We start from the raw sequence: 11702 nt of genomic DNA, 5'->3' as shown, positions 1-11702 counted from the left end.
AAGATGTGGTATTTTTGTACAATGAAATATTACTCAGCTACAAAAAAAGGATGATCTTGAGGCCCTGATAGGTAAATGGAGGCAATTTGAGACTATGCTTATAAGTGAAATAAATAAGAATCATATTTATAAATATCATATTGTGTCTCTAGTACAAAAGTAATAAGAACTGTAGGAGTAATGAAACCCAAAATGTGTAATTGCTATTCTTAAAAAAAGAGGAAAAGAGAGTGCTCTAAAGGATATAACTGCACATATGTTTAAGTGTATAGCATTGATAACCATATTACTAAGTTTTTGTTGGACCACTGAACAGAACTGTTCGCAGTCTCACTGTTTGAATGTCCACTTTGTATGCTTTAATTTTGTAACTTGAACAACTATTTCTAAGATGACAATATGTAATTTGTTAACTAGTGATTTCTTAGTGTTTTTTTAAAAATTCTGTATTATTTCTACCCTTTTTTCTGTTTTTTTTTTCCTTTTCAAATAAAATTTTAAAAATAATTTGTGTTCTAGTAAGCACACTGACCCATAGGAGACTAATCATTGTGAATATAAGCCTGGAGCTCAGTAGTTAGGTGAGTATTTAGCTCTGTGTGAAAAACATGAATTGAGAAGAAACTTTCTAGTCTGAGATTTTAAGTTTTTCATTACTTTTATGTAAAAGATAATGTATACTAGTTGTAAAAAATATAAAATCATAAAACATAACACTAATGACATTGCCTCACTTTCATGGTGATATATTTCTTCCAGGCATTTTAACACCTATAATTAAGCCATTAAACAGTAGAAAAGACTCAAACCAGGCTTGTCAGCACATGCCTGTAATCCCAGCACTCTGGGAGGACGAAACAGGAAGATCACAAATTTGAGCCCAATCTTGACAATTTAGAGACACCCTGTATAAAAAAGTTCATATTAAAAAAATAAATGCGCTGGGAATGTAGCTCAATGCAAAGACCATGGGTTTAATCCCCAGCCCAAAGGAAACGGAGGGAAGGAAGGAAGGAAGGAAGGAAGGAAGGAAGGAAGGAAGGAAGGAAGGAAGGAGAAAGGAAGGAAGAAAGAAGGAAAGAAAGAAGAAAAAGGGGAGTAAAATATTTTAATGTATGTTAAAAAAATATTTAACATAATTGTGAAATGATGTGGTACCAAAAACAGGATTTCTAAAGATAAGATGAATACAAGAGTTCACTGGAATACTCAACACTCAAATGGTGACCAATAGTAAATGCATTGATCATTCTTGGGAGCATTCATTCATTCATCAAAGGACTATAACTTGGGACAGTATCATACACTGATTAGTCTTTAACAGATTAAAAAGAACTGCAGAACACATTTTCTCCTCTACCCAATAGGTTCACCTCACAATAAGAAAGACTCTCTGCCCGCCTACTGGACAGAAATATTCATCAACATCGCTGCCCTAAGTGAGTGTATGCAGTAATCTAGCGTCTGGGGCTACCTTCCTGAAAAGCTTTATTTTTGTCAAACATTGGATTGATGCAAATCAAGTCTTTCTACAAAGTAGGTTGTTAAGATTATTAAAATGACATACAGTGTACTTTGGCAGAATAAATAACTATACAAAAAGGATCTGCTTCTAAAACAAACAAAATTCCTGACATTAACACCCAGTCATATTATATAACCTTTCCCATTAATCTCCTGTTGCTCACCATGTGGGGTATCAGTTCACTAAGGCAAAGCCGATTTACTGTTAGGTCACTGTATTTTGAACCAGTCCTTACTGGCTTGAAATAGAATGTCCTTAGCACTTGACTTTTTCCTTGTTGTGCCTCAACATGCTCCTGCCAAACCTATTTCATCTTAAATTATCACTGTACTTGAGGACACAGTTTCTCTCAGATCCATAGACTGACAGCATGCAGTACATATGTGTGTATATTAGCACACATGCACACACACACACATTCTGTCTGTCCTACCCTCAGAAGCATACAGGTCTGTGATCTCAAAGAGTGCAGAGCTAAATTTTAGTCCTTTAACAAGACTGAACTGAAATGCGGATTCTATGTTCAGATGCCCTCACCCCACCCTGAGCCTCATGCAATCGTGGAGGTGGCTGAATCTATCATTTGTGATTGGTTTGTTGCTAGTGCTGTTATCAGCTGGTATCAGATTGGTGGTATCAGTGCTGCGCCCGCCCAGGGGAGGGGAGCCAACCTACAAGAAAGAGAAGGAGACATGTCTCTTCTCTTTTGCTCTGTTTGCTCTTGCTGTTTGCAGCACCATGAACAGCTGCACCTGTGCAATGCTACCCTGCCTTGGAGCCAGCTGGGGAATGAAACCTCCACAAACTGTAAGAAATAAACCTTTCCTTCCTTCATGTTGGGTGTTAGGCGTTTTGTCTCAGCAATGAGAGAAAAGTAACCAAGACACACTAAGTCAGAGTATTTATAGATACCAGACCTCCTTATCTCTGGAAAATAAAAATTATCCAAAAGCATGTATGGGATAGAACTCTATTTTGCAATGTTATTCAAAAACTCCCACTGGGAAGAAATTAGACTACCTAATAAAATGCATAAGCACTTCATGATGAGCTTAACGAGTTTAGGACTTGTTCTAGTAATCCACCCTGCCCTTGATTTTCTGTAAAGATTAAGAAACATTAGTGCTATGGCCCACAAAGACTAGCTTACCATTTTTTTACCTATCAAGTGTCCTTATCAGGAGTGACTGTTGGAATCAGTCTTCTAAGCTCTTTCCCTTGCATTCTGATCAAAACTATAGCCTCTACAAACTTTTTTATAGCATTCCAAAACCGCATTAGGTTATCAAGTCATAGATTACTCAGGATTCTTCTAGTGAAAAGACAGAAAAGGGAAGAAATGGGGTGTGTGACAGTTGCCACCTTACAAACATACCCAGTGGCCCCTGAGGATGCGAGAAAAGCGTTAAGGGCAGCTGAGGGCCATCTACACAGAAGGGAAATGTTGAAATTGGAAGAAATTTAGTGACTATTTTAAAAACCATCCTTCACTTGACATAATTATTAGTTTTGACACAGTAACCATTTCCTACCTGTGTTTGCTGAAGAGTACACTGTTTTCTCATTACAGCTCAAATAAGCTTTTACGAATTGCCTGGAAATTTAATCACCATGGAAACATTCCTCCAAGGAAATATATTACAAATTCTAAACAAAAAAAATCACTTTTTGACATTTGAAGTGCAACCTTTTGGTACATTGAAAATTCCAGCTGATCTCTATGGGAGAATACAAACCAATGAAAATATTTCTTAGATAAATTCAACTTGCTTTTGCTCTGGAAGATAATTCTCAGTAAAAAAAAAAAAAAAAACCTTCTGATTATCAAGCTGGAGTCCAAAATGTTTCGATATTAGGAAGGAGAATTTCAGCTAACGGTCACAGGGAGGACATTAGTCACAGCAGTTAAATTTTCTGTTATAAGTCAATCCATTGGCTTTCTGCTATATAAATTTGTCTTAAGTTAAGAGGTGTACATTAATGCTAAAGTTAAGTACACAGAGACATAGTAACAGAATCAGCCCAGCTACTCTTGACTGCCTGGGAACTAGGTATTATTTATTTGCTTCCTTACTTATTGTTAATGTCTTGCATAAAGCTGTGCCAGAACACTTTTCAATGACAGTTGACAAAATCTAAACCAAAAAGATATGACCAAGATACGTTAAATAGCCACTAAAAATGAACCAAAAAGAAATGTAATAAACAATTATACAATATAGGAAAACGTGATTTAACAGCACCATATAGTTTGTTTAAAAATTAGATGAGCTTTGTTTGATACAAGTAAGATACCACAGAATCAAACTATTACGAACTCAGCCTGTCTCAAAAGAAATCGACATTAAGCAAGTGCTTGTTTGCACTATCTTTGGATCTTCCACATCATCAGAAACGTTTAGGATGAAAGCTTTGCACAGCATTGTTCTGCAAGACAGACCCCATCTGGAAAACAGGGCTCTGTTTAAAAGAACAAAGGGGAAGAGTTTTGAGTGTTGGGAATGGATGTTTAAACTTGCAAGTGTTTAGGGAAAAAAACTCTCCGCAAAGCTGTTGACAGGCTTTAGTACAGAAAGTGTTTAATGGAGACTTTCATGCTTGCCATTAGTTCCCATCCTACCAGGTGAAACTGTTGCTATGAAGGGCGGACATTAGATGGAACGTGGTCCCCTCTCCCCTCTTGACAAGCATCACGTCATCTCAGGTCCCTTCAGCCCTGCGGTCTGGTATAGAGCAATCATCTGTGAGATCGGCTGACAACTCATGCTTGTCTGCATCATCTCTCTGTAAGAAACACTCACTGAAGCATAAAAGAAAACTTCTTCAAATAAAATAGAATGAGAATCAGCTAATTAAACCAATGCAAAACCAATCTCAGCCAAATAGCGAAGTTTTCTCCACTAGGGAAAAGGACTTTCATCTCACCTCCAATTTAGGAAAAACTATGCAATGACAAGTCTATGAACTATTAATTTAATGGATAGACTCTCAGATATTTCCTACTATTTAAAGTGAAAGATTCATTTGCCTCTGAGCTACACTCAAAAAACCGCATGCCTCCCTGGTATAAAGGAGCTAAGAAAATTACATGGAAGGCAATTTGCTTTCCTACCTGGGAACTTTTGACTTCTGGGATGCAGAAAATTACTATAATTTCCTAGAAATGTATGGATTCAACCACATGAAGGCAAGCACTAGTGATACATTTTAATGGAAACACGGGAAGTTATTGCTGGCATCCTCTATCTCCACATTAGAAAACCAAACAATTCCTCAAGCCACCCCATATTTCATGAAGCAAACTCATTAGTCTCTATGGCCTGTGTTTGGAACCATGCAATCTGGGATTAACTCTAACTCTCCAGAAGTGCTGGAATTGTACAACTGAAAGGAGATACTGTTTTGTTTTTGTTTTTGTTTTTGTTTTTGTTTTTGTTTTTTAATCTCAGTTTTGGGCTTCAGGCAAAGAGGTGTTTTATCACCAAGAGATCCTGCCAGTAGGAGAAAAGATCTGCAAGATACCACAAAGACCACTGGCAAACCCACATTCCCAGCTGCTAGGTAGGTACAAGCAGCTGGCCAAGGGTTTAGGACACAGATCTCAGTTCACAAGGAGTCTATCACTTGCTGGCAGACACTTAACCCTCCTTAAATCTCAGTTTCTTCACTTGTAGGGTTGTATAAAAATAACTGTATTGAATAAATAATGTAGTACATTTTTATTATTTTAAAAAACAAACAAAAAAGGATAAAATATTATAGAATTTGAAAAAAAGAAAAAGGAAATTAACACCACTTAATAGGTTGCATATTGTTATTTTGAGAGTAGTTGTTCAGATTATAAGATTTAGACATAAAAACAATGATCAAACAATCAGACAATGAAAACACAACTTTTTGATGAATAGAGATTGGTAATATAGTTATCTATCTTGTATATATTTGCACTCCTATTCAGTACAGTTTTGGAAATATTAGTCAGAGTAATCACATGAGAGACAAATAAAAGGAATAAAGATAGAAAAGGAAGAGGTTAAATTATCATTATTTGCAGATGACATAATACTCCATATAGAAGACCCCAAAAACTCCCCTAAAAGACTCCTAGAGTTAATAAGCAAATTGCACAGCATAGCTGGACACAGAGTCAACCCTCAAAAATCAATAGCATTCTTGTCCACAAACAATATTCTTTTTTCCTAAATAGTGCTTATATCTGCTTTCACTTACTATATGTCAAAGTTTCTTTAATAAAACAAATGCTCAAAAAATAGAAGTGATTAGCAAAATAATTATTAATATCCTCAGTGAGAATTATCAAGATTAGCCAAAACTAATGTTCTAAGGTTCTTTTTAATCTGCATCTAAGGATTAAAAGCTAAAGTTCTAGGGTTTTATTAATGTACATCTGTGTGTGTGACTGGAAGAGAGAGAGACAGAGACAGAGAGAGACAAACAGAAAGAGCTTATATTTCAATATAAGCTCCACAGCCTCCCCGTGACACCTCTTTGCCATCAATTTCCTGTCTGCACAGTGAGATGATGATGATACTCACCTCATAAGGATTTCATAACAAGTAAATAACCCAACTTGAATGTTCACACAACATCGGTACACAGAACGCACTATGTATCTGTCAGTGGCTACTCTGAGCAGTCGTATTGAACTAGAAAATCTCAAGAGAAGATGCAAATTAGTTCACACGCTTCTGAGTCAGATGTGCAAAGTTATCCACATTCTGTTTCCTGGAGAAGTCATAACTTGAAAGTGACTCTTGAAGACTTTCCATGCCGACCATGGACTGCCATGAAAGCTGTGGAATGGGAACAGGCATGCTGGTGTGAGTGAGACCCTCCCGCCACCTCACTCCAACTTTAAAGCCATTGTTCCTTCCAATAAATCCAAAGCTTCAACAAGCTCCCCCTCCAGAACCCTGATCTCATGGAGCCTTCTTTTTCTGTCATGAGGTAAGGGCACTGTCATCACACTTGTCGGTAGGCATCTTGTACAAGGGTGAACCTACAAACACCCCTGTTCCCACCCCCTCTCCCAACTGTTGAAGCCCCACTGCTGTGTCAGTGGGAAAGATCAGAGCCCTCCATTTCCACTTTCCAAATGAAACTGATTCTCTTAGAATGATACAAAGGGAAATTAAATAATATGTGATTGACCAAATCAGCCAGGCCAGATAGAAAAGCCCATGAGACTTTTCTGGGGTCATGTAAATAAAAACTTGGAGGATAGCCCCAGATCCATCAACTGTACTAGGTACAATCTTTTGAGTATCTTCCTGCCTCTTTCAAATCAGACAATGTCTTTCTTTATATCTTAATTCTCTCCATTCCTAGTACCAAATCTGCCCCCTCACAAACTGCGGTGTTTCTCACCACTTCAGCCAAAATCCATATAAAAAGATCACATTAGCAGCGTGCTTGATATGGCTTTTTAATGCCTTTAACATAAAGTCCAAAATCCTTGGCATGGCATATATGCTCAACATTTGGGTGGTAAAAAAGAAGTCAAATAAATTCTAATTAAAAGGATTCTACCATCATGTGGAAATTTATGAACTTATTTGAGCACATTAGTATACATGACTCCAATGTATAAAAACTGAATCTAGAAATTGAAGAATCTGAGTTATACTAGAGCTTTAATAAAACATACCTATCATTCTATTAAGACCATCGGGGGATTTTTGTTCATTTTGAGGCTTTGGTTTATTTTTTGTTTTGTTCTGTCTTGTACTGGAGAGTAAACCCAGGGCCTTTGCACTGAGTTACATTCCCAAGTCCTTTGCATTTTTTTTTATCTAGAGGCAAAGTTTGCTATGTTTTCAAACTTGCAATCTTCATGCCTGTGTTCTGGGACTGCAGGCAAGTGTTACAACACCCAGGAAAGATAATTCTTTTTGTTGTTATAATGAAAAAAACATTTAAAGTTTTCCTAATTTCTGTAAACTAAATGGCTCCATTTTCCATTTGGTATTGCTTTGCAATGAACCATCCTAAAATATGGCCGTATTTTAAAAATCAGTCCACTATATTCATACTTCTTTGTATAAGAAATTCCACTGGGGGAAGGAGGGTAAGGATGGCTCATATCCACTCCACAGAATCTGGGGCCCGTCAGAGATGGCACAGATGGCCAGGGCCGAATGGGGTCACTAAACTACGGCTGTGCCTTGGCTATGTCGATTCTTCTCCACACAGAGTCTCCGGGATGTATTCACTGGCATCCCTGCTTCCTCACCTGGAATGACCAGAGTCTCTGTGGCTGGTCTGTATGACTGTCTCTCCACACGGTCCTACTAAGTGGCTCGCCTGAGACTCTATATGATAATGGTCTCATAACAGTTCATATTTCTTGATAGAGATTCTTTTAGATCAAATAGGATGCTGGAAATTTGTAACCATCTTTCTTGTAAATCCAAGAACACCATTTCCATTGCACTCTTGCGGGCCCAGATTCAAGGCAAGGAAATAAACAAACTCCATCTGTTGGTGGGAGGCAGAAACTGATGACAGCCATCCCTTCAGATGAACTGCTGCAGCTTCGCACTCTTTCTCTGACCCGGACAGTCTGTCTCTTCCCTTCTCATCTGTGGATCTGCTTCTCAAGGAGGGCACCTTTTCATCTCTGCCACAGAAGCACAGTAACAGTGCTAGCTAATCTTAGCAGCACAAAAGCCGTGTGCTAGGCTCTCTCCTGAGCTGTTTACATGCATGAATTTAGTTCGCTTTTCCAACATTCCTATGATGTTTCTATGTCTGCTCCTTTCTAGAGAAGGGGAAAAAATGAAGCACAGATGTTCATTAACCTTCCCATAATTAAATCCAGGGCACAGCAAGGACTCAAACTTAGGTAACATTGCTTTGAAGCCAGCTCTTTCAACTTCTGCCTTGTGTTATAAAGAAATTCTTCCTATATTTAATGTCTGCAACTGTTCTAGGCCATGGAGATACTGCAGCGAACATAAAAGAAATCACTTGTGTGTAAAGGATGATGATGAGATCAGACACTAGACCTATGATCAAAGAAACACACTGTGTACCCGATGATAATAAATCTACTCTAATTTCTTCAAGCAATGCAAAGAGAGGAAGAAGTGTCCAGGAGAAGTGGGAGTTGCTTTATTCATCAGAGGGGACAGGAAAGAAGTGTCGGGAAGGTGACACATAGGACCTGAAGACAGTGAGTTGATGAGTCTTGCAGGTGTTGGAAGAGAAAGCATGACAAACAGATGGAAGAGTGAATGCAAAGATACTGTCGAGGCGCAGGATCTGGGAATGGGAAGAGCAGTACGGAGGCCGCAGTGGCTCACACGGAACAAGTCACAGAGACTTGTGTGCTGCTGGAGGTCATCACCATCACCATGGAAAGTTTGGACTGAGCGACGTTTTATGTCGTTTTCTCTTCAGCAAACCTGTGTGGGTTCTGCTTAGTCATTAACATATTATAATTTCATGATTTTAGAACAATGAATTTTGTAGTGTCACTTTCATCTCAGATAAAAACTGGATTCTTAAAATTTGCGTGTCATTTGTGCTCAGGGGTATTTTGTTGAAGGCAAACACGTGTTGGTTGCTGTCTCCTACAGAAATGAGCTTATTTTTCCACTTCAGGCCTTCGCCTATATCAAAGCCAATTTATCATTCTCCACCTTTGGACATATTTCAGTGATAAATCTGACAACTTATACTTGCATTTTCTTCAGCTGTAATAACCATACTATTTTATAGATGAAGTTTGTGGTAAGAATTCTCTACAAGGAGAATGAAATCTCATAACCTATTAACTCTATAGAAAAAGTCACCAGTATTTTTAATTTTATATAATTACCAAATCTTAAAAAAAATAAGAAGAAAAAAAAAGTGCCAAACTAGATAGTGGCATTTTTAGTAGCAAGAATGTTATTTGAAATGTAGTAGTGATGTTGGTGGATGTGTGCTTGCATTTCAAGGAGCATATATTGGTCTGAATTCTATTAAATCTTAGAATTCCTTGGATCAAAATACTTATACACTGTGTATGCAATGGGTTGCTTAGAAAATGTCTATTTCAAAATGAGCATCTGGGCCCGAGGCTCACTCCCTGGCTCACTCCACTTCAGCCATGCTGGTCTCCATGCTGCTGTTGGACTTCCATGGAGTCTCTTCTGTCCGAGCCTCACCTGTTCTCGTCCATTTCTGGGGAACTCCTAGCCTAAATTCCCACAGGCGCATCCTCTCATGCGGGGGGCCATCCTGGACCCCACAACTCTCTACTCCCATTCCCCACACTGTGTTTCTGCCTTGCTCATATCTCCTCCAGATGAACTTCATTTTTCCCACTGGCTGTAGTCAGCATTCCGTAAATACACACTGCATTAAGTAGGAAATGAGAGAGCCCCTGGAACAAACTTAGCAGACTAGACATGGCATCTCCTTAGTTTCTTCCCTCAGTCCGTAGCTAGGGGGATTGATGCTGGAAAAGAGTGTTTGGAACCATGTCTTCCTGACGGCTGGAGAGGGTTTCTTTGGTTTCCACTGGGCCTCAGTTAATATTTTGGAAGTTGATCATGGAGACACAGGGTAGGGCCAGTTCTTTGGTCAATCTGCTCCATTACCTAGCTGTCTCCTCTTCCTCTGAAACCAAGTATCAGAAATATTACATAACAACAACACTGAAAGAACAAGTTTACCTGATTCTCTAAACCTTAAGATATTATAAAAGATACAAATGAACGGCCAGACGCAAAGAGACAAGGTGTGTAGAATCGTTTCCTCTTGGAATCACCACTGGTCAGGAACCTGACCTACGTGTGTGTTCAGCAATCCAGCAAGCCATATATTCAGTTTATTTCTGAACCCTGAGCTTTGGAGTTGTTCTGGAAGCTTCGTTACATAGGCAAAGATAGTTACATCGTTGGCCACTACTGAGAAGTTAACCTTCAACTAGTTTTCCCTTTCTGGGGCTTGAGCAATATAGCTCTAATCGTATCTTGATTTTTTTTCAAGTGGTCGGACCAGCCACCAGTCACTTTACTAGCATGTGAAAGGTCTCATTTCTTATCAGTTGGAAGATTCCAACTATTTTAGAAGCTGTATGTCAGGAAATGGGGTCAAAGACTAAATATACATTTCACAACATTGCAGAATGATTTTAGATTCCTCTTTCAAAAGGTCTGAACAGTTAAAATCTGCTTAGTCCAAGAAATTCCTTCTGATCCCTCAGAAAGATGATTTCTACAACTTTCCACTCCAGCTCTCTTTCTTGAACACTTTGCACCCACCAGCAATGCCTTTTAAGGTGCTCCCAAAAGGCAAGAAAATCCTATATTGCAATAGTTGAGAGTGTCGTGTAATATATGATGTATGATATTTAAGGAATTTTCAAGAAATTTGCACGAAAGAATTCAAATTAAATCACAAAAATTGGCTTGTTGGTTATTTGACATTTATTGTGGGTTTACAGTGCATATTACACTCTAATCTTTCAGCTAAAATGGCTTGTTTTCCTTTTCAAGTTATTTAGTTGATGATTTGTGCAATCAGAGGCTGACTGTTGCTTCCTGTCTTTTGCAGATTGTGTCGAAGCACTAAACTCTTACCATATTCAGGTTGTGTGTGTGTGTGTGTGTGCATTTTATTTTTGAAACTGAAAACATTTTTTGGAGAAAAATATCACAGAGGGAAAAATCTTCTCCATTATTTGAGTAATGCTATAGAGACAAGCTGAGGACAGGCTCTTCCTCTGAAGAAGTAACAGAAAATTCCACAATATAGAAAGCAGGAAACAGCTAAAGTCCAGGGATTACAAAATGAGCCAACCTAGCATAATTCTTTCAGGGATATGTAAAAGAAGGTAAGACAGAGCTATTAAATAACTTGGGGTAGTTATATTGCACCTTATCACACTACATTTTCTACTTATTTGAAAAAGTTATTCCAGAAGTTTTGAAGAACTGATTTTTTTAAAGTACAGAAAGAATACACAGTCCTTGCAAAGTTAAGTTATATAGTGAAAAGTTGCCTAAAATTTGCTAAACAAGAGATTCTCTCTTTGCCATCAGTGTCAACATTAAATTGGCCACTACTCAAATGAAAACCAGACCCTAAGTACACAGGGAATGGCACTTTGAAAGGGTGGCTTTACACTATTTAACATAAATAGTTGATTAGATTTAGGAGACAA

This window comes from Cavia porcellus, unplaced genomic scaffold, assembly GCF_034190915.1.
Source record: "Cavia porcellus strain 051 isolate PalLab524CR breed Dunkin Hartley unplaced genomic scaffold, mCavPor4.1 scaffold_10, whole genome shotgun sequence".
NCBI classification, from domain to species: Eukaryota; Metazoa; Chordata; class Mammalia; order Rodentia; family Caviidae; genus Cavia; species Cavia porcellus.
This window is presented reverse-complemented; position numbering follows the sequence as displayed.